This window comes from Somniosus microcephalus, chromosome 2, assembly GCF_052327205.1.
Source record: "Somniosus microcephalus isolate GS21.2 chromosome 2, FLI_Smic_1.0, whole genome shotgun sequence".
Classification (NCBI taxonomy): Eukaryota; Metazoa; Chordata; class Chondrichthyes; order Squaliformes; family Somniosidae; genus Somniosus; species Somniosus microcephalus.
Window position 1 is genome coordinate 80,312,884 of NC_140988.1, and position 27,053 is coordinate 80,339,936.

Here is a 27,053-nt window from a genome sequence, read left to right on the forward strand (position 1 = left end):
CAGGCCAGTCAGCCTAACGTTGGTAGTGGGGAAACTTTTAGAGACATTAATCTGGGATAAAATTAATTGGCACTTGGAAAATTATGGGTTAATAAATAAAAGCCAGCACGAATTTGTAAAAGACAAATGGTGTTTGACTAATTTGATTGAGTTCTTTGATGAAGTAACAGAGACGGTTCTTGAGGGTAGTGCAGATGATGTGTATATGAACTTTCAAAAGGTGTTTGATAAAGTACCACATAGTAGACTTGTTAGCAAAATTAAAACTCATGGGATTGAAGGGCAGTGACTGCCTGAATACAGAATTGGCTAAGGGACAGAAAGCAGACAGTAGTGGTAAACAGTTGTTTTTTAAGACTGGAGGGAAGTGTGCAGTGGTCGCTCCCAAGGGTCGGTGTTGGGACCACTGCTATTTTTGATATATATTAGCGACCTGGACTTGGGTATACAGGGCATAATTTCAAAGTTTGCAATGACGCAAAACTCAGAAATGTAGTAAACAGTGAGGAGGATAGTAACTGACTTCAGGACGACATAGACAGACTGGTGAAATGGGCAGACACATGGCAGATGAAATTTAATGCAGAGAAGTGTGAAGTGATTCATTTTGGTAGGAAAAATGAGAGGCAATATGAACTAACTGGTATCATTTTAAAGTGGGTGTAGGAACAAAGAGACCTGGGGGCTGTACGTACACAAGTCTTTGAAGGTGGCAGGACAAGTTGAGAAGGCTGTTAAAAAGGCATTCAGGATCCTTGGCTTTATAAATAGAGGCATAGGGCTCAATTTTACCAGGCCCGAGGAGGCGGTTTTGGAGGCGTGTGAGTTGTCAAAACCGCAAAAAATGGCGGCCGGGCCCAGTCCCACCTCCATCCCGCCTCCGAGCAATTTTCCCACATTCATGTTTTCAGACCCTGTTTCCATCCCGCCTCCAAGAGGTGTGATAGGCCCTTAAGGCCATTGACAACCACTTAATTGCCTCTATAATCCCATTTTGAGAGGCCTTTCTGATTTTTAGACATTTCCCTCATCCTACACGCCTCCTCTGGAACACGGCAGGTAATCTGGTAGGCTCACAATTGGATTACTTACTAACAGCTGCAGCTCTACCATTAAAAAGGAGTTTTCACCAATTATCACTTGCAGGTGGCAGAACTTTGTTGTTTCAGGTCTGGGGAGCTTTTAGCAGGCATACTCATTGTGCTGGCCGAAAGAGAGCTATCCAGCCTAATCCCACTTTCCAGCTCTTGGTCAGTAGCCCTGTAGGTAACGGCACTTCATGTGCCCATCCAAGCACTTTTTAAATGCATTGAGGGTTTCTGCCTCTACCACCCATTCAGGCAGTGAGTTCCAGATGCCCACCACCCTCTGGGTGAAAAAAGTTCTCCTCAACTCCCTTCTAATTCTTCTACCAATTACAGGTAGACTACCCTTTATCCGAACTTCCGAAAACCGAAACCCTCTAAAAACCGAAGGTTTTTTCATTCAGCGTAAGTCGTACGACTTACGCTGAACGAAAAAACCTTCGGTTTTTAGAGGGTTCCGGTTTTGGAAGTTCGGATAAAGGGTAAGTCGTGCGCACGACCCCCCGCGGACCCCCGCCGACCCCGACCCCCACCGACTTACGCTGAGCGTCAGCGTAAGTCGTGCGCACGACCCCCTGCGGACCCCCCCCACGGACCCCGCCGACCCCCCCGCCGGCCCCGACCCCCGCCGACCCCGACCCCCACCGACTTACGCTGAGCGTCAGCGTAAGTCGTGCGCACGACCCCCCCGCGGACCCCGCCGGCCCCGAACCCCGCCGACCCCCCCCCCGGCCGACCCCCCCGCGGACCCCCGCCGGCCCCCCCCCCGACCCACCTTCCGAAATCCGAAATTCTCCGAAAACCGAAACACGGCTGGTCCCGAGGTTTTCGGATAAAGGATAGTCTACCTGTACTTTAAATCTATGCCCCCTGCTTATTGACCTCTCTGCTAGGGGAAATAGGTCCTTCCCATCCACTCTATCTAGGCCCCTCATAATTTTATACACCTCAAGTAAGTCTCCCCTCAGCCTCCTCTGTTTCAAAGAAAACAACCCCAGCCTATCCAATCTTGCCTCACAGCTAAAATTCTCCAGTCCTGGCAATATCCTTGTAAATCTCCTCTGTACCCTCTCTAGTGCAATCACATCTTTCCTGTAATGTGGTGACCAGAACTGTATGCAGTACTCTAGCTGTGGCCTAACTTGTGTTTTATACAGTGCTAGCATAACCTCTCTGCTCTTATATTCTATGCCTTGACTAATAAAGGAAAGCATCCCATATGCCTTCTTAACCACCTTATCTACCTGTCCTGCTACCTTCAGGGATTTGTGGACATGCACGCCAAGGTCCCTCTGTTCCTCTACACTTCTCAGTATCCTACCACTTATTGTTTATTCCTTTGCCTTGTTAGCCCTCCTTAAATGCATTACCTCACACTTCTCTGGACTGAATTCAATTTCCCACTTTTCTTCCCACCTGACCACATTAATTCCGCCTGGATAACAGCAGAATCTGGCCCGAATGAAACGAAATAGTGCAAAAGATCGCAAAATTTTAAGCATAAGTTGGAGTTTCCGGGATCTTTTGCACTGGTTCGAAAGTCCATTCGCCCGAAGCATTCCCCGCCCACACCCCCAGGGCAGAATGGCGTCCGTTCAGGGGTGTCCATCACATTATGTCCAGTTTCTTAGGCGCACAGGCACGTGTCGTCACACTAATCCACTGTTAATGATCTGCAGTTGAAGTGAACAACAGTTAATCTCACTCAGGTCTGTTTCTCATACTGATGCTACAATTACATTAAATTACATTAAATTCAGTTTAAATTAGTTCAGTTTCAGTCAATTGATCTGCCTTTGGTACATAAGACCCGTGACGTGCAGTCAATTGAAACCACAAATTAGTCTGTTTGTTCAGCTGCACCAATACTTGAACAAATTAATAGTTTAAATTCAGTCATCTTGAGAACCCATTGGCCATGTTCCAGTAAATAATCGATTACGCCCGCTGACAAGGGTGGTGCTGTTGTTGTTTGGCATACAGACCTCTACCTAGCGGAAGCTGAACGCCAACTCTCTGACACCTCCTCCTACTTTCACCTGGACCATGACCCCACTACCAAAAAGACTCCCTCACCTCTTTTTCCGATACATTGACGACTGTATCGGTGCCGTTTCCTGCTCTCGCCCCGAACTAGACAATTTCATTCACTTTGCCTCCAATTTCCACCCTTCCCTCACCTTCACATGGTCCATCTCTGACTCCTCCCTTCCCTTCCTCAACTTCTCCGTCTCCATCTCTGGGGATAGGTTATCGACCAATATTCACTACAAGCCTACTGACTCCCACAGCTACCTGGACTACACTTCCTCCCACCCCGCCTCCTGTAAGGACTCTATTCCATTCTCCCAGTTTCTCCGCCTCCGCCGTATCTGCTCCGACGATGCCACCTTCCACACCAGTGCTTCCGACATGTCTTCCTTTTCCCGCAACCGAGGATTCCCCTCTACCATGGTCGACACGGCCCTCGACCGTGTCCGTTCTATCTCACGCACTTCTGCCCTCACCCCTGCCCCTCCCTCCCGGAACCACGATAGGGTTCCCCTTGTCCTCACCTTTCACCCCACCAGCCTTCACATTCAACGGATCATCCTCCGCCATTTCCGCTACCTCCAAAGTGATCCCACCACCAAACACATCTTCCCCTCCCCTCCCCTCTCAGCATTCCGTAGGGACCGCTCCCTCCGAGACACCCTAGTCCACTCCTCTATCACCCCCAACAGCCCTTCCCCTTCGCCTGGCACCTTCCCGTGCAAGCGCAGGAGATGTAACACCTGCCCCTATACCTCCCCCCTTCCCACTGTCCAGGGCCCCAAACACCCCTTCCAGGTGAAACAGCGATTCACTTGTACTTCTTGCAATTTAATATACTGTATTAAATTGCTCTGGACCAACACCAGTTTGCCTATCGGGCAAACAGATCAACGGAGGATGCAATCACAACTGCTCTACACTCGTCACTGAATCACCTAGATGGTAAGGAGACCTACATCAGAATGTTGTTTATAGACTACAGCTCAGCATTCAACACTATCGTCCCCAACAAGCTGGCCGCCAAACTCCAAACTCTTGGCCTGAACACTTCCCTCTGCAACTGGACCCTGGACTTCCTAACAAACAGACCCCAGTCTGTCAAATTAGGTAACCACACCTCCCCCCCCCCGACCCTGAACACGGGGGCCCCACAAGGATGTGTGCTGAGCCCCCTCCTCTACTCCCTCTTCACCCACGACTGTGTGGCTGTTAATGGTTCCAACACCATCATCAAGTTCGCAGACGACACCACGGTAGTAGGCCAGATCACCAACAACGATGAGTCAGCCTACAGGGAGGAGGTCCAGCATCTCGTGAAGTGGTGCGCCGACAACAACCTGGCCCTTAACACCAAGAAAACAAAGGAAATAATCGTGGACTTCAGGAAGTCCAAAGGTGGAAGTCACACCCCCATCCACATCAATGGGGCGGAGGTGGAAAGGGTGGCCAGCTTTAAGTTCCTCGGAGTCCACATCACGGAAGACCTCTCCTGGTCCCTCAACACCTCCTCTCTGGTGAAGAAGGCCCAGCAGCGCCTATATTTCTTGAGGAGGCTGAAGGGATGTAATCTGTCACCCCTGATCCTCTCTAACTTCTACCGCTGCACTATAGAGAGCATCCTGACAAACTGTATCATGGTATGGTACGGCAGCTGTAGCTCCCATGACCGGAAAGCCCTGCAGCGGGTAGTCAAAACTGCCCAACGCATTATCGGCACCCGGCTACCGACCATAGAACATATATATCAGAAACGCTGCCTACGGAGGGCACGGTCCATCATCAAAGATCCTACCCACCCCAGCCACAGTCTGTTCGCCCTCCTACCATCTGGAAGACGCTACAGATGCATTCGCACCCGTACGACCAGATTTAGGAACAGCTTCTTTCCCAGGGCTGTCATCCTACTGAACTCCACAAATAAACACTAAAGCCTGCACATCTGCCGATGCACTTTATTATGGTCATGTTTATGCTAATATATATGTACAAATGTATGTTCAAATGTTTAAGTGTCCTAATCCAAATTGTACACTCTCGGGAGCCGCAAGCCTACATTTCGTTGTACTGCACTTGTGCACTAACAATGACAATAAAAGTTGATTTGATTTGATTTATTCACTGCTCATGATGCGGTCTCCTCTACATTGGGGAGACCAAACGCAGATTGGGTGACCGCTTTGCAGAACACCTACATTCAGTCCGTAAGGGTGACCCCGAGCTTCCGGTCGCCTGTCAGTTTAATTCACCGCTCCATTCCCACTCGGACCTCACCGTCCTTGGCCTCTTGTATTGTTCCACGGAAGCTCAACGTAAACCCGAGGAACAGCAAATCATCTTCCGATTAGGCACTTTGCAGCCTTCCGGACTCAATATCGAGTTCAATAATTTCAGATCATAACCTCGGCCCCATTACATTTTTGCTTATATTTTATCCACATCTTTGTTTTGGGTCCTCCTTCCCCCCCCCCACCCCCCTCCTTTCCTTTTGTTTCTCTCTCTCACCTGGCAGCTGTCCTTATCCTGCCAGTACACTTCACACCTAATCTCAGCTGCCTTTTGTCTCCACGGGCCCATTACCATCTCATCTGGCTTCTAATACCTTTTATTGTCTCCTTTTCTTCTTTTGTTCGATCGCAGCTTTGCCTTCGATCTTTTTATTTTCTTTCCAGTTTTGAAGAAGGGTTTCAACCCGAAACGTCAACTCAAATTTCTCTCCACGGATGTTGCCTGACCTGCTGAGTTTTTCCAGCATTCTCTGTTGTTATAATCGATTACGCTACTTGATTGTGCTGATTCATGGGAGATTTTACATTTGGACTTATGCTAATGAGTTTGAGTGGAAAATTGGGCCTAACTCCATCTCCGCAAAACAGGTGCAGTGTCCAGCGCATTCCGGGCGCATTTAACTCTTTGGGCCCCTAGTGGAAACTCCAGGCCACTATATCTATCCTGGGATACATGTAGATAGGTAGGTGTGGTAAACCACTGTTATACCTGCCCGTGTGGGTGTTTGTATTCCACTGTGTACATGTCTGTACATGTCTCGGCTGACTCCTCCCACGAGTCCAGGTATAAAGGTGACTGCTCCACAGTCCCTCTGTATTCTGGACTGGTCGACCACTCGAGGCACACCTTCATTCTCTTGTTAATAAAAGCCTGTTAGTTACTCGCTTAACCTCAGTCTTTTGAGTAATTAATAGCGCATCAATTTTATTAACAAGATTTTTTTATAATGGAGAAGATCCTCACACCAGCATGCCTGGACTTAGACCATCGGGAGGCGGACGCATCCACCAAGTTTGCTCACTGGCTTAGGTGCTTTGAAAGATTCCTGATCGCCTCCGCTGCAACGGTCAAATCGGATGAGGACAAACTGGATGTCCTGACCTCCAAAGTGAACCACCGAGCATACTCGGTCATCCAGGACGCGACCTCGTACACGGCTGCTCTCAAGCTCCTCAAGGACCAGTACACGCGCCCAGTGAACGAGGTGTACACCAGGCACCTCCTGGGGAGTCGTAAACAACAACCTGGGGAATCGACCGAGGAATACCTTCAGGCACTGTCTGTGCTTGGCCGGGCCTGTGGTTGTAAGGATGTAAAGGCCGCCGTGTACACAGAGGAACTTATCCGGGACGCTTTTGTAGCGGGCCACAGGTCCAATTACACCCGACAGCAACTGTTGGAGCAGAGTGACCTCGACCTCAACAAGGCCTCTGAACTCGCACTATCATTGGACGCAGCCTACCGGGGCATGGATGCCTACTCCTCTGCACCGTGGACGCCGCGGGGAACGACAGCCTGGGACACGGTAGGACCGTCTCATAGCGCCGTGCCACCCCAGCCACATCCCAGCAACGGCCCAACTACCGCAGCAGTGTCCCAAGGCCAGAAATGCTACTTCTGTGGCCAGGCCAAACACCCCAGAGCGCGCTGCCCGGCGAAAAATGCGATCTACTCGGGCTGCGGGAAGAAGGGACACTACGCCAGCGTCTGCAGGGCCAAAGCCAACCCGAACCCCAGCAGCGCCGCGTGTGGGCCGTGCGCGCCGCCATCTTGGGCCTCCCCAGCCATGTGCGAACCACCGGAACAGCAGCCATTTTGGACGCCTCCAGCCACATGGGGATCATGGACGCCGCCATCTTGGGCGCCAGCTGGGACACAGCAGGCCCCCAACACCGCCTCATCTGATACCCGCAGCGACACACCGACCCCTACGCTGGCCTCCGTTACGCTGGACCAAGCGAGACCGCACCAACTGGCCCGGTCCACAATGGACATTAAGGTAAATGGTCACGAAACAACCTGCCTTTTTGACTCTGGGAGCACGGAGAGCTTCATCCACCCCGACACGGTGCGGCGTTGCTCTCTCCCAGTCCTGCCTGCGCACCAGCGGATTTCGATGGCCTCCGAGTCCCAGTCGGCGGACATTGGCGGCTACTGCGTGGTGACACTCTTAGTAGACGGGACTGTGTACGATAATTTTAAACTTCTGGTCCTGCCCCACCTCTGCACTGCCGTCCTACTGGGGTTAGATTTTCAGTGCCACCTTAAAAGTGTTACGATGGCGTACGGTGGACCCCTCCCCCCACTCACAGTCCGCAGCCAGCAGCTTCCAAATTGCCCGCCGCGCACCAGGTGCAACCTCTCCACACTCAGTCACCCCCCCCCCCCGACTGTTTGCTAACCTCACCCCCGACTGTAAGCCCATCGCCACAAAGAGCAGGCGATACAGTGCCGGGGACAGGGTTTTCATTAAAACCGAAGTGGAGCGGCTCCTGAAGGAGGGGATTATTGAGGGCAGCACCAGCCTCTGGCGAGCCCAGGTTGTGGTCGTTAAGACCGGCGAGAAGCAGCGCCTGGTCATCGACTACAGCCAGACAATAAATCGCTACACCCTGCTGGACGCTTACCCACTCCCCCGCATAGCTGATATGGTCAACCAGATCGCGCAGTACCGCGTCTTCTCGACCATTGACCTGAAATCAGCGTACCACCAGCTCCCTATCCACCCTGAGGACCGCCAGTATACTGCCTTTGAGGCAAACGGCCGCCTCTATCACTTCCTTAGGGTTCCCTTTGGCGTCACCAATGGGGTCTCCGTCTTCCAAAGGGAGATGGACCGGATGGTCGATCAAAATGCGTTGCAGGCCACTTTCCCATATCTGGACAATGTGACCATCTGCGGCCATGACTTGCAGGACTGTGGTAAACCACTGTTATTGTTGTTCACCGTTGTTGTTGTTACACACTGTTGTACCTATGCATGCCTCAGCATGTCTCTGCTGGCTCCGCCCCTGGCTCCACCCACAGGCCCAGGTATAAAGGTGATTGCCCTGCAGCCCCCTGCCTTCTTGGAACCCAGTCAACCACGAGAGGCATGCTCTGTTCTTTGCTAATAAAAGCCTTTAGTTACTCTCCTAACTCTCCGTCTTTTATGAGTAATTGATAGCGCATCAATTTTATTAGCAAAAACAAAATGTCGACAACAAACGCTGAGCAGCAGGAGCTGCTGCGAGCCCTCAGACCAACATGCCTGGACCTAGACCCCCAAGAATCGGGTTCGGCTGCCAAATTCGCACATTGGCTGCGTTGCTTCGAGGCCTACCTGCAAGCCTCAACCGTGACCCTGGACGAAAACAAGCTGGAAATCCTGGCCTCAAAGGTGAGCCACCAAGTTTATACAATATTCCAGGACACGACGACCTACGCGGCGGCTATCGATCTGCTAAAAGGGCAATACGCACGCCCGGTAAATACGGTCTATGCCAGGCACCTCTTAAGATCCCGCAGACAGCAGCCCGGGGAATCGGTGGAGGCCTTCCTACAGGCACTACGGATACTCGGCCGAGGCTGCGATTGCAAAGAAGTATCAGCCGCAGCACACACGGAGGGACTGATCCGAGATGCTTTCGTTGTGGGCCTAAGGTCCGACTACTCCCGGCAGAGACTGTTGGAAAAGGGAGAAATGGACCTGAGAAAGGCAGTGTCCCTCGCGCTCTCGCTCAACGCGGCCCACAGGAATATGGACGCCTTCTCCCCTAACCGCTCCGCAACGTGGACGCCACAACCTTGGGTCATGGGACCGCCACCTTCAACTGCTGCTGCGATGTCCAAGGCACAGAAATGTTATTTTTGTGGCCAGGCAAAACACCCCAGAGCACGCTGCCCGGCGAGAAACGCTACCTGCTCCGGCTGCGGGAAGAAAGGACACTATGTCAGCGCCTGCAAAGGTAAAACCGCTAACGCCAGCAGCGCCGCGTGCGAACCGTGGGGGCAGCCATCTTGTCCGCCATCTTGGGCTCCCCCAGCCGCGTGGGGATCGGGATCATGGGCGCCGCCATCTTGTCCGCCATCTTGGACGTCTCCAACTTCAACCACGGGGGACCCGGACTCAACCACCGCCTCATCTGACGACCACATCGACTCGCTCGACCATATGCTGGCCTCCGTGACGCTGGACCAATCTCTCCCTCATCAACTGTCCAGGTCCATGATGGACATTACGGTAAACGGCTGCGCCACTACCTGCCTTTTTGACAGCAGGAGCACGGAGAGCTTTATCCACCCCGACACGGTGCGCAGTTACTCTCTCCCGGTCCTGCCGACGCGCCATCGGATCTCTTTGGCTTCCAAAGCCCAGTCAGCGGACGTCGGTGGCTACTGTGTAGTGACCCTTTCAGTAAGGGGCACAGAATACAAAAATTTTAAACTCCTGGTCCTGCCCCATCTCTGCGCTGCCGTTCTACTGGGGTTGGATTTTCAGAGCCACCTTAAGAGTGTCACATTAGCGTACGACGGACCCCTCCCCCCACTCACAGTCTGCAGCCAGCAGCTTTTAAATTGCCCACCGCATACCATTTGCAGCCTCTCCACCCTTAAAGTCCCCCCCACCTCCTTGTTCGCTAACCTCACCCGCGACTGTAAGCCCATCGCTACCAAAAGCAGGCGTTACAGTGCCGGGGATAGGAGCTTCATTAAATCCGAGGTAGCGAGACTCCTGAAGGAAGGGATTATTGAAAGTAGCACCAGCCCGTGGCGAGCACAAGTGGTGGTCGTGAAGACTGGCGAAAAACAGCGCCTAGTTATTGACTACAGCCAGACGATCAATCGCTACACCCAGCTAGATGCATACCCACTCCCCCGCATATCTGACATGGTCAATCAGATAGCACAATACCGGGTGTTCTCGACGATTGATCTGAAGTCGGCATACCACCAGCTCCCCATCAGGGCTGAGGACCGCCAGTACACAACTTTTGAAGCTGACGGTCGTCTCTACCACTTCCTCAGAGTTCCCTTCGGCGTCACCAACAGGGTTTCAGTCTTCCAACGGGAGATGGACTGGATGGTTGGCCAGAACGCGCTCCAGGCCACTTTCCCCTATCTAGACAACGTCACCATTTGCGGCCGCGACCAGCAGGACCATGATGTTAATCTAGAGAAATTCCTCCGTACGGCCCAGCGGCTGAACCTAACATACAACAAGGACAAATGTATGTTTCGTACCAAGCGCCTTGCCATTCTCGGCTGTGTAGTGGAGAACGGAGTCATCGGCCCCGACCCCGACAGGATGCGCCCCCTTATGGAGCTCCCCCTCCCCCACTGCCAAAAAGCACTGAAGAGATGCCGAGGGTTTTTCTCGTACTATGCTCAGTGGGTGCCCAACTATGCGGACAAAGCCAGACCCCTCATCAAGTCCACCTCCTTCCCCCTGGCAGCAGAGGCCTGTGCAGCCTTCACTCTCATAAAAAGAGATATTGCGAGGGCCACAATGCACGCAGTGGATGAGTCCATCACTTTCCAAGTGGAGAGCAACGCATCCGACTTTGCCCTAGCTGCAACCCTTAACCAGGCGGGGAGACCCGTGGCCTTTTTCTCAAGGACCCTCCGGGGCCCCGAGATTCGACACTCCTCTGTCGAAAAGGAGGCCCAGGCCATTGTGGAAGCTGTGCGACATTGGAGGCATTACCTGGCCGGAAAACGATTCACCCTGCTCACTGACCAGCGTTCAGTAGCTTTTATGTTTAATAATAAGCAGAGGGGCAAAATCAAGAACGACAAGATCTTGAGGTGGAGAATCGAACTCTCCACCTACAATTACGATATCTTGTACCGGCCCGGGAAACTCAATGAGCCCCCAGATGCCCTATCACGTGGTACATGCGCCAACGCGCAGGTCGATAGACTGAAGACCCTCCACAATGACCTCTGCCACCCGGGGGTCACCAGGTTTTTTCACTTCATCAAATCCCGTAACCTGCCCTACTCCATCGAGGAGGTCAGGACCATGACCAGGAACTGCCAAATCTGTGCCGAGTGCAAACCGCATTTTTATAGGCCAGACAGAGCAAGCCTGATCAAAGCCACGCGCCCCTTTGAACGGCTGAGCATCGATTTTAAAGGGCCCCTCCCCTCCTCCGATCGCAATGTGTACTTCCTCAACATAATTGACGAGTACTCCCGTTTCCCGTTTGCCATCCCTTGCTCAGACATGACCAGTACCACGGTCATTAAATGTCTGAATGACCTCTTCGCCTTGTTCGGTTTCCCTAGCTATATTCATAGCGACAGGGGCTCATCCTTTATGAGCGACGAACTTCGGCAGTACCTGCTCTCGAGAGGTATTGCTACAAGCAGGACCACCAGCTACAACCCCCGGGGGAATGGCCAGGTGGAAAGGGAGAATGCGACGGTCTGGAAGGCAGTCCTTTTAAACTTGAAATCTAAGGGCCTTCCGACCTCTCGCTGGCAGGAAGTCCTCCCTGCGGCGCTCCATTCCATTCGGTCACTGCTCTGTACAGCCACCAATGCTATCCCTCATGAGAGAATGTTCTCCTTCCCCAGGAAGTCCACATCGGGGATCTCGTTACCGACATGGCTGACTTCTCCAGGACCCGTCCTACTGCGGAAGCACGTGAGGTCCCATAAGACGGACCCCCTGGTCGAGAGGGTGAGCCTCCTCCATGCCAACCCTCAGTATGCTTATGTGGTGTACCCGGACGGGCGGGAGGACACAGTCTCCATACGAGACCTCGCACCTTCGGGTGCTCCCGAAACACCTCCCTCGCCACCCACCACTACCCACGCCTACCCCCAGTACGCTTACGTAGCGTACCCGGACGGGCGGGAGGACACAGCCCCCACACGAGATCTCGCACCTTCGGGTGCCCCTGAAACACTACCATTGCCATCCACCACTACCCACAACCCAACCCCGCTAGACGGCATGCCGCAGCCCCAGGACCCGTCATTGACCACCCAACCACTCAATGAGACGCCAGATTCAACGTTGGATGCTGCACCATCACCGCCGCCACCACGACGATCAGGACGGCATACAAGGCCACCTGATAGACTTACTTACACGAACCTTTAGTACACTTCACCCCGCCGGACTCAATTTTAAACAAGGGGTGAATGTGGTAAACCACTGTTATTGTTGTTCACCGTTGTTGTTGTTGTTGCACACTGTTGTACCTATGCATGCCTCAGCATGTCTCTGCTGGCTCCGCCCCTGGCTCCACCCACAGGCCCAGGTATAAAGGTGATTGCCCTGCAGCCCCCTGCCTTCTTGGAACCCAGTCAACCACGAGAGGCATGCTCTGTTCTTTGCTAATAAAAGCCTTTAGTTACTCTCCTAACTCTCCGTCTTTTATGAGTAATTGATAGCGCATCAAGGACCATGCCGCAAACCTCGAAAAATTCCTCTGCACCGCCCAACTCCTGAACCTGACGTATAACAAGGAGAAGTGCATATTCCGCACAAGCCGCCTCGCCATCCTTGGCTGTGTTGTGGAACACGGAGTCATCGGTCCCGACCCCGACCGGTTGCGTCCCCTTATGGAACTCCCACTGCCCCACTGCCTCAAGGCCCTGAAGAGGTGCCTAGGGTTTTTCTCCTATTACGCCCAGTGGGTCCCCTACTATGTGGACAAGGCCCGTCCGCTGATCAAGTCCACCTCTTTTCCCTTGACGGCAGAGGCCCGCTTAGCCTTCCACCGTATCAAGGAAGACATTGCCAAAGCCAGCATGCACGCAGTGGACGAATCCATCCCCTTCCAGGTGGAAAGCGACGCGTCCGACTTTGCCCTGGCCGCTACCCTTAATCAGGCGGGGAGACCCGTGGCCTTCTTTTCACGAACCCTCCAGGGCCCGGAGACCAGACACTCCACTGTTGAGAAGGAGGCCCAGGCTATTGTGGAGGCTGTGCGTCATTGGAGGCACTACCTGGCCGGAAAACGATTTACCCTGCTCACTGACCAGCGTTCAGTTGCTTTCATGTTTAACAACAAGCAGAGGGGCAAAATCAAAAATGACAAGATCTTGAGGTGGAGAATCGAACTTTCCACCTACAATTACGAGATCTTGTACCGGCCCGGGAAGCTCAATGAACCCCCGGATGCTCTATCGCGTGGCACCTGCGCCAGCGCGCAGATCGATAGACTGCGGGCCCTCCACAATGACCTCTGCCACCCGGGGGTCACCAGGTTCTTCCACTTCATCAAGGCCCGCAACCTGCCTTACTCCATTGAGGAGGTCAGGACCATGACCAGGAACTGCCAATTCTGCGCTGAGTGCAAACCGCACTTCTATAGACCAGGCAGGGCTCACCTGATAAAAGCCACTCGCCCCTTTGAACGCCTGAGTGTTGATTTTAAAGGGCCTCGCCCTCCTCCGACCGCAATGTGTACTTCCTCAATATTATTGATGAGTACTCCTGTTTCCCGTTCACCATCCCCTGCCCGGACATGACCAGTGCCACGGTCATTAAATGTCTGAACGACCTCTTCACCCTGTTCGGTTTCCCCAGCTATATCCATAGCGACCGGGGCTCATCGTTTATGAGCGACGAACTCCGCCAGTACCTGCTCGCTAGGGGTATTGCCACAAGCAGGACCACCAGTTACAACCCCCGGGGGAACGGACAGGTGGAAAGAGAGAATGCGACGGTTTGGAAGGCCACCCTGCCAGCCTTAAAGTCTAGGGGCCTTCTGACCTCCCGCTGGCAGGATGTGCTCCCCGATGCGCTCCACTCTATTTGGTCACTGCTCTGCACTGCCACTAACGTCACCCCTCATGAGAAAATGTTTGTCTTCCCAAGGAAGTCCACATCGGGGACATCGCTACCGCCATGGCTGACGTCCCCAGGGCCGGTCCTACTGAGAAGACACGTGAGGACCCATAAAACGGACCCCTTGGTCGAGAGGGTCGACCTCCTCCACGCCAACCCCCAGTATGCTTACATTGCGTACCCGGACGGGCGGGAGGACACAGTCTCCATACGAGACCTCTCACCCTCGGGGGCCCCAGTAACCCACTACCCACTGCCACCCCCCCCCACGATCCAATATCCAACCCCAGCAGACGGCACGCCTGGGCCCCGCGACCCGCTCGACACCCACGAGGACTACACACCAGTGCCCCAGCCTACGCGGGACTCGACGCCGGAAGCTTCACTACCCCTGCCGTCGCCACGTCGATCACAGCGGCAGACAAGACCTCCGGAGAGACTCCAATACACAAACTTTTAATACACTTCACCCCGCCGGACTCATTTTTAAACAAGGGGTGAATGTGGTAAACCACTGTTATACCTGCCTGTGTGGGTGTTTGTATTCCACTGTGTACATGTCTGTACATGCCTCGGCTGACTCCTCCCATGAGTCCAGGTATAAAGGTGACTGCTCCACAGTCCCTCTGTATTCTGGACTGGTCGACCACTCGAGGCACACCTTCATTCTCTTGTTAATAAAAGCCTGTTAGTTACTCGCTTAACCTCAGTCTTTTGAGTAATTAATAGCGCATCAGTAGGGTGTTCCAGGATTTTGACCCAGTGACGGTTAAGGGACAGCGATATGTCCAAGGGATGGTGTGTGACTTGGAGGGGAACTTGGAGGTGCTGGTGTTCCCTTTGTCCTTCTAGGTGGTGGAGGTCGCAGGTTTGGGAGGTGCTGCCAAAGGAGCCTTGGTGACTTGCTGTAGTGCATCCTCAAATAAAGAAGCAGTCCATGCCCGCACGCAGCAAGACCTGGACAACATCCAAGCTTGGGGTGATAAGCGGCAAGTAAATTCATGCCACACAAATGCCAGGCAATGACCATCTCCAAGAAGAGAGGCTAACCACTTCCCCTTGACATTCAATGGCATTACCATCACCGAATCCCCACTATCAACATCCTGGGAGTCGTCATTGACAGAAACTCAACTGGACCAGCCACATAAATGCCGTAACTACGAGAGCAGGTCAGAGGTTAAGCCTTCTGCAGTGAGTATACCACAATTTTTATTTCCTCACCAATGCCAGCCACCCACCGTAGAACCACTTTCAACTGAGAACGAAATACAAGCAGTACAAAATATTCTCCCAACTATTTAATTTCAAGAAATTATGGTAATGTTTCTTACCTGTTAGGAGATAACTTCAATTTACTAACTCAGGCTGCAAATGAAGAAAGTAGGTTGTTTATTGATGATATCCCTTTCCAGATAGGAGTTATCATCTTCAACTTTTAAATGATCTTAGAGAGAGATGGTGAGCACTTTATTCTGGAAATAGAGATAAAAATGCATTTTGTACTGTGATGTGCCTTGCAGACCCACAATCTCAGGTCTCTGCTCACACCCTGAAACAATCAGATGAGCTACAACAGTAACAACCCTCGTGCATCCTAGAGTGCTCAAATCATTTCTATGGCAGTTGGCATTTTGAACTATATTTAAGTCAGATTCAGAGCCATTCAAACTCGGAAATTTCAGTCTCAGTTTCAACGTCTGTAGAAAACCATGGAGCTGCTTTGAGAGACAGAGTGGTTCAGATTGTGAGTAAAGAATGTAGGTTGTTTAATGAAGGAGGCTCTCAGTTACAACTTGTAAATGTTTTTAGAGACATGGGGAGCACTTTGTACTGGAAATAGAAAGATGAGTGCACTTTGCCTTTGAAGTACTCCCTCTGGCCATTCCTTCTTCTTTAATTGTCCTTTTCTGTAGATCAACACAATGCGTGTCCAAAATCTATATATATAAAACAGTATGGGCTAAAAATTCGGTATCGCCGCGCCAGGTCTTTAGCGCCCAAAATTTAGCGCTCGCCCGGATTCCCGTAGCGCCCGCCTGAAATTCAGTTGCGGCGGCCCAAGACGGAGGCGAGCGCTATTGCAGGGTTTGGCCGCCTCGCTTGGGGCGATGAAAGTCAGTTTCAGGCGTCCAGCTGCCGCTGCGGCACCTGATGCGGTGCGGCAGGCTGGGGTACTGCAGGCCACCTCCTTCTCTTAAGGAGGAGCTGCCTGCAGCCGTGAGATCGCCGCTGGATTCCCCCGGCAAATGAGCCCGGCACCACGGAGAAGTGCCGGGCTCGCTGGAGTCAGACACCAATGCCGCGGGGGGGTGGTGCAGGAGTCCGGGGAGGGATGTGCAGCCAGGCGGCCGCCGGGAAAGCGGCCGGCCGCCCCTCCACCTTTATGCGCCGGCCTCTCGGAGCTGCAAGGCACCGTTTTTCAAACGCTGTTTGCGGCCGGCGCGGGCGAGGCGGCCGCAACTGAATTTGGCGGTCGGCACGGAATCGCATTGGAACCGGGGCGCTGCGCACACCGATGACGTCATCGGTGCCGGCGCAGCGCTACCGGCTAACGCCGATGTTAGGGACCAACTGAATTTCGGGCGCTAAAAAACTTCCGGCGCAAACCACTCTATAGCCAATAAGTGGGCGCAAACGCGACTGAATTTCTAGGCCTCTGTCTCTCTGTCTGTCTGTCTGTCTTTCTGTCTGTCCGGCTATACAATCAAAAGTTATAGAGCGTACCTACACATATATTATATCAAAAGAAAGCTTATCATTAGGGGACTCTCATAGGCATATTTACTTTTTGGTCGGACAAAAATTGTGCCGACGGTATCCAAAAAACGTTCAAAATTCTGCTCATTAGCCGCTCATTAGCATCAAGTGGGGGCGGGTTAATTGCGTGTGTGGGCGGGCCATCCTAGAGTTGAGTGACGTGACAATTGACCAATCCTACAGTTCAGTGACCTGACGGTTGACCAATCGGTGCGTGTGTGGGTGGGCCTTATCATTCTGAACTGAGGTGAGTGTCAGCCATCTTGATTCGTAAGTTTTTTTCCCCCCACTTTCTGCGTGTTTCTTTTCAAATCTAGATTTCCAGCAAAAAAAAATTTGCTTTTAAAACACAAATTGTTTTTTAAAAAAGTTAATTAATTTGTAAATCTTTTCTCTAACCTCTATAATTTTCCTACCTTTCACCGTTTTTGCAGGCCTGGAAGCCTGGGCCTCTGTTGCCCAGCCACGCCCGAGCTAGGCACCACCCCTCCCACTGGGCTCGCCCCGCAATCGCCGCCATCTTTGTAAAGGCTGGCGACGCGGGACTGGGTCGAGCGTAGCCATCGCCGCCATTTCGGTAAAGGCTGGCGGGGCGGGAGGGAGCCTAGCAGGAGGTGAGTTGCGGTCACCGCAGGGCTCGGGCTCAGCTGATCGGGCGCTCATCAGGGGTCGGCCCGCAACACATTGACCGGAGGAGCGGCGGCTTTCTCTCTCCTTCCCCCCCGCGGCTCGGGCGGGGGGCCAGTGCTCGGGAGGGCGGGGCTCGGGAGGCCGGTGCTCAGGAGAGCGGGAAGGGGGGGAAGGGTTACCCCGGCAACCGGGCCCGGCCCTCTCTCACAGCCTCAAGCCGGCTCACGCCTGTTCCCGGGGCTTGGCTCCAGCGCAGGCCCAGCCGCAATCAGCGGTCTTGAAGCTGGGGCTCGGGAGGGCGTGGGGCGGGGCTCGGGAGGGCAGGGGGCGGGGCTCGGGCTGACCGGGGCGCTTCGCTCAGCTGGGCCATGTCAGTGCGTGGGGCGGCACGGAGCTCCGCGGAGCCATCGCCGGCAGAGGGGAGAGGGTCTGCTGGCTCCCCCCCTCCCTTTCTCCCCCTCTCCCCCCCTCCCTTTCTCCCTTCCCCCCTCCCCCCCACCCTTCCCCCCCACACCCTTCCCACCCCCTTCCCCCCCACACACCCCCACCCCCCCTCTCCACCCCCTCCCCCTTTCCCCTCCCCCCTCCCCTTCCCCGCCCCCCTCCCTCCAGTCGCTCTCTCTCTTCCCCCAGTCACTCTCTCTCTTCCCCCCAGTCGCTCTCTCTCTTCCCCCCAGTCGCTCTCTCTCTTCCCCCCAGTCGCTCTCTCTCTTCCCCCCAGTCGCTCTCTCTCTTCCCCCCCAGTCGCTCTCTCTCTTCCCCCAGTCGCTCTCTCTCGTCCCCCCAGTCGCTCTCTCTCTCTCTTCCAACAACAACATGCCCTCAAAAAACCCTCGGCACCGCCAGGCAGTTCAGCTAGTACTTAATACAGTAGCATGATGGTTCTCAGAAACATCTCATATTCCTGCTCTGCTAGGAGGTGATACAGGAAAGTCACAGTGACTAAAATTGATTCTACACTAGTTAATCTGGAGGTCTAGGTTCATCATCTAAGATTCTGAGTAAGACCTGTATTTCATTGATGTGCTATGCATTTCTGACATTTTCTCTTTTTATCGTAGCTAATGAATAGCTTGGCTTATCATGTGGAAAGCCATCAGATGCTCTGCTGATTCCCTACTCAATGGATTAACCTTTTCAACAGCCATTTTTTAAGGCAAAGTTGACTTCCTGTGAAGAACAACCTCAGCTTAGCATGGGTGAATTATCTATATATATAAAATGGTCCGTCTCTCTTTCCGTCTGTCTTTCCGTCTCTCCGTCTGTCTTTCCGTCTGTCTGTCCGGCTATACAATCAAAAGTTATAGAGCGTACCTACACATCTGTTATATCAAAAGAAAGCTTATCATTAGGGGAGTCTAATAGGCATATTTACTTTTTGGTCAGACAAAAATTGTTCCGACAGTATACAAAAAAGGTTCAAAAAACGGCAACATTCCGCTCATTAGCATTGAGTGACATGATGGTTGACCAATCGTAAAGGGGATTAACCTGATGGTGACCAATCGGTGCATCACGGGGGGGGGTGTTTCATTGCGTGTGTGGGCGGGCCTAATCCTTCTGAACTGAGGTGAGTGGCCGCCATCTTGATTCCTAACTCTTCATTTATTTTTCCCACTTTCTGTATGTTTATTTTCAAATATAGATTTCCAGCAAAAAGAAGTTGCTTTTAAAACACAATTAAATTGTTTTTTAAAAAAGTTAATTAATATGTAAATATTTTCTCTAACCTCATCAATTTTCCTACCTTTCACCGTTTTTGCAGGCCTCGAAGCCTCGGCTCTCCTCCCCAGCCACGCCCGAGCTAGGCACCTCCCGTCCCGCTCAACAATCGGCCCGCGATCGCCGCCATCTTTGTAAAGGCTGGCGGGGCGGGTCTGAGCCAAGCGTAGCCGTCGCCGCCATCTTTGTAAAGGCTGGTGGGGCGGCACGGAGCTCCGTGGAGCCATCGCCGGCACTGGGCTCGGGTGCTTTGTGGCCTGCAGCCGAACGGCGGCTGCGGAGCTCGGGCTGCCCGGGGCGCTGCACTTGGTTGGGCCATGTCAGTGCGGGTGCCCGAGGCCCCGGGGCCTAGCCTTCTCCAACCGCCGCCGGCAGCGCAACTCTCAACACTGGCAGAGGGGATAGGATCTGCTGGCTCCCCCCCTTCCCCCACACCCCCTTCCCCCCCACACCCCCCTTCCCACCCCCTTCCCCCCCACACCCCCGTTCCCACCCCCCCTTTCCCCCCCCCACACACCCTTCCCCCCTTCCCCCCCACACCCCCTTCCCCCCCTTCCCCCCCCACACCCCCTTCCCACCCACCCTTCCCCCCTTCCCCCCATCCCCCCTCCCACACACCCCCTCCTCACCCCCTTCCCCTCCCCTTCCCCTCCCCCTTCCCCTCCCCCCCTTTCCCCCTCCCTTCCCCCCTCCCCTTCCCTTCCCCCCCTTCCCCCCTTCCCCTTCCCTTCCTCCCTCCCCTTCCCCCCTCCCCCCTCCCTCTTCCCCCGCCCATATTCCCCCATTCCCCCCATTCCCCCCTCCCGCCTCCCCCCCTTCCCTTTCCCCCACCCCCCCACCCCTTTCCCCCCTTCCCTCTTCCCCCCCACCCCTTTCCCCCCTTCCCCCTTCCCTCTTCCCCCCACCCCTTTCCCCCCTTCCCTCTTCCCCCCACCCCTTTCCCCCACCCCTTTCCCCCCACCCCTTTCCCCCCCACCCATTTCCCCCACCCCTTTCCCCCCACCCCTTTCCCCCCCACCCATTTCCCCCACCCCTTTCCCCCCACCCCTTTCCCCTTTCTCTCCTTCCCTCTCGCTCTCCTTCCCTCTCTGTCTCTGTCTCTCTCTCCCTCCGAGTGGCAGGCAGTGACTAGTGGGGTACTGCAGGGATCGGTCCTAGGACCCCAGCTATTCACAATATATATTAATGATATAGACGAGGGAACTAGATGTAATATCTCCAAGTTTGCAGACGACACAAAGCTGGGTGGGTGTGTGTGCTGTGAGGAGGATGCCGAGAAACTCCAGTATCATTTGGGCAGGTTGGGTGATTGGGCAGAAGCATGGCAGATGCAATATAATATGGATAAATGCGAGGTTATCCACTTTGGTGTCACAAACAGGAAGGCAGATTATTATCTGAATGGCAATAGATTGGGAGAAGGGGAAGTGCAACGAGACCTGGGTGTCCTTGTGCACCAGTCGCTGAAGGTAAGCATGCAGGTGCAGCAGGCGGTTAAGAAGGCAAATGGTATGTTGGCCTTCGTAGCGAGAGGGTTCAAGTACAGGAACAAGGATGTCTTGCTGCAGTTGTACAGGGCCTTGGTGAGACCACATCTTGAGTATTGTGCACAGTTTTGGTCACCTTATCTGAGGAATGATGTTCTTGCCATGGAGGGAGTGCAGCGAAGATTCACCAGGCTGATACCTGGGATGGCAGGAATGACATATGAGGAGAGATTGGGTTGATTGGGCTTATACTCGCTGGAGTTTAGAAGAATGAGAGGGGATCTCATTGAAACTTATAAAAATCTAACAGGACTAGACAGACTAGATGCAGGAAGGATGTTCCCAATGGCCGGGGAGTCCAGAACCGGGGGTCACAGTCTAAGGATAAGTGGTAAGCCATTTAGGACAGAGATGAGGAGGAATTTCTTCACCCAGAGTGTGGTGAACCTGTGGAATTCTCTACCACAGAAGGCGGAAGAGGCCAATTCATTAAATATATTCAAGGAGTTAGATATATTTCTTAAGGCTAAAGGGATCAAGGGATATGGAGAGAAGGCAGGGACAGTGTACTGAATTTGGACGATCAGCCATGATCTCATTGAATAGCGGAGCAGGCTCAAGGGGCCGAATGGCCTACTCCTGCTCCTATCTTCTATGTTTCTATATTTGCCATGCATCTGCCCAATCACCCAACCTGTCCAAATCATACTGGAGTTTCTCTGCATCCTCCTCACAGCACACATGCCCACACAACTTTGTGTCATTTGCAAACTTGGAGATATTGGCCTAGAAATTGAGTTTGCCTCCGCCAGGGCTGTAGCGCCCGAAATTTAGCGCCAGCGTTAATTGCCGCTGCGCCCGCCAAAAATTCAGCTGCGCCGCGCCCAGACGGCTGCGAGCGCTAATGGAGGGTGTCAGCGCCTCACAATGGGCGCTGAATGCAGGATTGCGGCGCTAATCCCCCGCTGCGGCACCCGATGCGGTGCGGCAGGCTGGGGTACTGCAGGCCTCCTCCTTCTGTTAAGGAGGAGCTGCCTGCAGCCGACCGCTGGCCGGTGGAATCGCACGAAAAATGAGCCCGGCACCTCGGAGAAGTGCCGGGCTCGAGGCCCACACACATCTGTGCCGCGGGGGGGTGGTGGAGGAGTCCAGGGAGGGAGGTGCGGGCAGGCGGCCGCCGGGAAAGCGGCCGGCCGCCGGGAAAGTGGCCGGCCGCCGCGCCACCTTAATGCGCCGGCGCTAAGTCCAGCAAGAAACTTTTGAAAAATCGTTGGTTGCGGCTGCCACGGGCGAGGCGGCTGCAACTGAATTTCAGCGTCCGGCCGCGTTACCACGGCAACCGGGACGCTGCGCACACCGATAACGTCATCGGTGCCGGCGCAGCGCTACCGGCTAACGCCGATGGTAGGGCCCAAATCAATTTCCGAAGCGGCTATAATTCCGGCGCAAGGCCCTCTAGCACCTCTAATTGGGCGCTAACCCCACTCAATTTCTAGGCCATTACATCTAGTTCCCTCCCCTATATTATTAAGATATATTGTGAATAGCTAGGGTCCTAGCACCGATCCCTGCGGTACCCCACTAGCCACTCGGAAAAAGACCCGTTTATTCCAACTCTTTGCTTCCCGTCTGCCAACCAGTTCTCTATCCAAGACAGTACCTTAGCCGCAATCCCATGTGCTTTAACTTTGCATGCTAATCTCTTATGCGGGACCTTATCGAAAGCCTTCTGAAAGTCCAAATACATCACATCCACTGGTTCTCCCTTATCTATTTTACCAGATACATCCTCAAAAAATTCCAGTAGATTAGTCAAGCCAGATTTACCTTTTTTAAATCCATGTTGACTTTGTCCAATCCTGTCACTGTTTTCCAAGTGCTCTGCTATTACATCTTTTATAATGGACTCTAGCATTTTCCCCACTACCGATGTCAGACTTGCCAGCTATGTTCCCTGCAAGCTTCCTCTATAATTCCCCATTTCCTCTCTATCACCTTTTTTAAATAGTGGGGTTACATTAGCTATCCTCCAATCCATGGGAACTGTTCCAGTGTCTATAGAATTTTGGAGGATGACCAGCAATGCATCTACTATTCCTAGGGCCACTTCCTTAAGTACCCTAGGATGTAGATTATCAGGCCCTGGGGATTTATTGGCCTTCAAACCCATCAATTTCCCTAACACCATTTCCCTACAAATACTGATTTCATTCAATTCCTCCCTCTCATTAGACCCTATGTTCCCCGACATCTCTGGGAGGTTATTTGTGTCCTCCTTTGTGAAGACAGTACCAAAGTATGTATTTAATTGGTCTGCCATTTCTTTGTTCCCTATTATAAATTCTCCTGATTCTGACTGCAAGGGACCTACACTTGACTTCACCAATCTTTTTCTCTTCACATATCTATAGAAGCTTTTACAGTCAGTTTTTATGTCTTCTCATAATCTATTTTCCCCCTCTTAATTAATCCCTTTGTCCTCCTTTGCTAGATCCTAAACTGCTCCCAATGCTCAGGTTTGCTGTTATTTCTGGCCAAATTATACGTCCCCTCCTTGGATCCTATGCTATCCCTAATTTCCCTTGTTAGCCATGGTTGAGTCACCTTTTTTGTTTTATTTTTATGCCAAACAGGGATGAACAAGTTCTGTAGTTCATCCATGTGATCTTTAAATGTTTGCCATTGCCTATCTACCGTCAACCCTTTAAGTAACATTCCCCAATCCATCCTAGCCAACTCGTGTCTCATACCATCATAGTTTCCTTTATTTAAATTCAGGACCCTAGTCTCTGAGTCAACTACTTCACTCTCCATTTTAATGAAGAATTCTATCATTTTATGATCGCTCCTCCCCAAGGGGCCTCGCACAACAAGATTGCTAATTAATCCTTTCTCATTACATAATACCCAGGCTAAGATGGCCTGATCTCTAGTTGGTTCCTCGACATATTGGTCCAGGAAACTATCCCATATACAGTCTAGGAATTCCTCCTCCACAGTATTGTTACTAATTTGGTTAGCCCAATCTATATGTAGATTAAAGTCACCCATGATAACTGCTGTGCCCTTATTGCACGCATCTTTAATTTCCCATTTAATGCCATCCCCAACCTCAGCATTACTGTTTGGGGGTCTGTATTCAACTCCCACGAACATTTTCTGCCCCTTGGTATTTCTCAGCTCTGCCCATACAGATTCCACATCATCAGAGCTAATATCCTTCCTTACTACTGTATTGTGTTCATCTCCTCTTTAACCAGCAATGCTACCCCACCTCCTTTTCCTTTTTTCCTGTCCTTCCTGAATATTGAATACCCCTGGATGTTGAATTCCCAGACTTAGTCATCCTGGAGCCATGTCTCCATAATCCCAATTATATCATATTCATTTACATCTATTTGCACAGCTAATTCATCCACCTTATTACATATGCTCCTCGCATTAAGGCACAAATCCTTCAGGCTTGATTTTTTAACACTCTTAGTCCTTTTAGAATTATTATTTACTGTGGCCCTGTTTGATTTACACCTGCAATGGGCGATGACAGCAACCGATTCAGGGGGCGGGAATGCAGTGGCAGGAGGATTGCGGGACGCGAAGTAAAGGGGAGGTGGCAGGCGGGGGAAAAAAATTGTCCGACTTACTTGTCGCGGCCCGTTGCATCTTTGAACGTGGTGTCCGTGCCACGATCTGGCATCCCAGTGCTCCTCTTGAGTGCCGGACTGCTGGTATGGCATCCCGCTCCCCGGTGGTCCAGGTAGGGCCCCGCAGAGTTGTGGGCTTGGGCCCTCCCCTTCAATGAGGGGGAAGAGCCCTTCCATGTGGCAGCGCTGCGTGGCCCAGTGCGTAGTGCTGCAGAACGTACTGCCCTGATATTTGGGGTTTGCACTCTAAGAAGGAAGTGGAGTGCTTGAATTATCAACATCTTTCATGATTTTAAAGACCCCTCAGGTCACCCCTCAGCCTTCTCTTTTCAAGAGAAAGGAGACCCAGCCTGTTCTTCCTTTCCTGATAGGTATACTCTCACATTTCTGGTATCATCCTTGTAAATCTTCTCTGTACCCTCTCCAGTGCCTCTATAATCATTTTATAATATGGTGAGCAGAATTGTACACAGTACTTCAAGTGTGGTCTAACCAAGGTTCGATGCAAGTTCAGCATAACTTCACTACTTTTCAATTCTATCCCTCTAGAAATAAACCCTAGTGCTTGGTTTGCTTTTTTATGGCCTTGTTAACCTGTGTCGATACTTTTAGTGATTCGTGTATTTGTACGCCGAGATCCCTTTGACCCTCTACCCCATTTAGATTCTTATTTTCCAAGTAATATGTGACCTCCCTATTTTTCTTACCAAAAAGTAATACCTCACATTTATCTGTGTTGAATTTCATTTGCCAATTATATGCCCATTCTGCAAGATTATTAATGTCTTCTTGTAATTTGTTGCAGTCCTCCTCAGTATTGACTATCCCCCCGCAATTTGGTGTCATCCGCAAATTTAGAAATTGTGTTTTTGATTCCAAAGTCTAAATCGTTAATATAAGTTGTGAGGAACAGTGATCCGAGCACTGATTCTTGTGGAACACCACTTGCCACCTTCTGCCTCTCTGAATAGCTGCCCTTTACCCCTACTCTCTGCTTTCTGTCTTGAAGCCAGCTAGCTATCCATTCTGCTACTTGTCCCCTGACTCCGCATTCCCTGACCTTATTCATTAGTCTATTTTGTGGTACCATATTGAAGGCCTTTTGAAAATCTAGATAAATTCTACAGCATTACCCTTGTCTGTTACCTCTTCAAAAAATTTAATTAGGTTGGTCAAGCAAGACTTTCCCTTTTGAAATCCATGCTGACTATTCATTATTATGTTTTTGGTTGCTAGATGTTCTTCTATTTTTTTCCTTTTGTAGGGATTCCATTATTTATCCTACCACCGATATTAAGCTGACTGGTCTATAATTCCGTGGACATGTTCTATCTCCCTTCTTAAATATAAGAAATCACACAACACCAGGTTATAGTCCAACAGCTTTATTTGAAATCACAAGCTTTCGGAGCCTCCTTCGTCAGGTGAAGTGGAGAGATGCATAAAAACACAGCTTATATAGTCAGAGAATAATACATAGATACATAGAGATAGGAACAGGAGTAGGCCATTCGGCCCTTCGAGCCTGCTCCGCCATTCAATGAGATCATGGCTGATCTTACCAGTTCAGTACCCCGTCCCCGCCTTTTCTCCGTAACCCTTAATCCCCTTAGCCTTCAGAAATATATCCAATTCTCTCTTGAAAATATTTATTGAATTAGCCTTCACAGCCCTCTGTGGCAGGGAATTCCACAGGCTCACCACTCTTTGAGTGAAGAAATTCTTCCTCATCTCTGTTTTAAATGATTTGCCCGCTATTTTTAGACTGTGGCCCCTGGTTCTGTGCTCCCCGGCCATTGGAAACATTCTCTCTGAATTCAGCCTGTCCAGGCCTGCCATAATTTTATATGTTTCGATGAGATCCCCTCTCAATCTTCTAAACTCCAGTGAGTACAAGCCCAAACTATTTAATCTCTCTTCGTAGGTCATTCCCGCCATTCCAGGTATCAGCCTGGTGAATCGCCGTTGCACTCTTTCCATGGCAAGAACATCCTTCCGCAGATGGGGCGACCAAAACTGTACACAATACTCCAGATGCGGTCTCACCAGCACCTTGTACAGCTGTAGTAAGGTATCCCTATTCCTATACTCGAACCCCCTTGATATGAAGGCCAACATACCATTTGCCTTCTTAATCGCCCGTTGCACCTGCATGCTCTCCTTCAGTGACTGGTGCACAAGAACACCCAGGTCCCTCTGCACTTCCCCATCTCCCAATCTATTGCCATTTAGATAATAATCTACCCTCCTGTTTTTACCCCCAAAGTGGATAACCTCGCATTTATCCACATTATAGTGCATCTGCCACGTATCCGCCCATTCCCCCAACCTGTCCAAATCGCACTGTAGCCTCCTGACATCCTCATCAGAGCCCACCCCTCCTCCTAGTTTAGTGTCGTCAGCGAATTTGGAAATATTGCATCCAATTCCCTGATCCAGATCATTTATATATATTGTGAACAGCTGGGGTCCCAGGACAGATCCTTGCGGCACCCCGCTGGTCACTGCCTGCCACTCCGAAAACGAGCCGTTTATTCCAACTCTCTGTTTTCTATCCGCCAGCCAGTTCTCTATCCACGTTAATACTTTGCCCCCAATCCCATGAGCCTTAATTTTG

At 51.9% G+C, this 27,053-nt stretch overlaps 1 protein-coding gene across 11 annotated transcripts in view; it reads left to right on the top strand.

Moving 5' to 3' along the window:
- Nucleotides 1–27,053, top strand: part of rapgef2b (Rap guanine nucleotide exchange factor 2b) — a 1,083,630-nt gene that overhangs the window by 756,563 nt on the left and 300,014 nt on the right. The gene's annotated exons all lie outside the window — the stretch shown is intronic.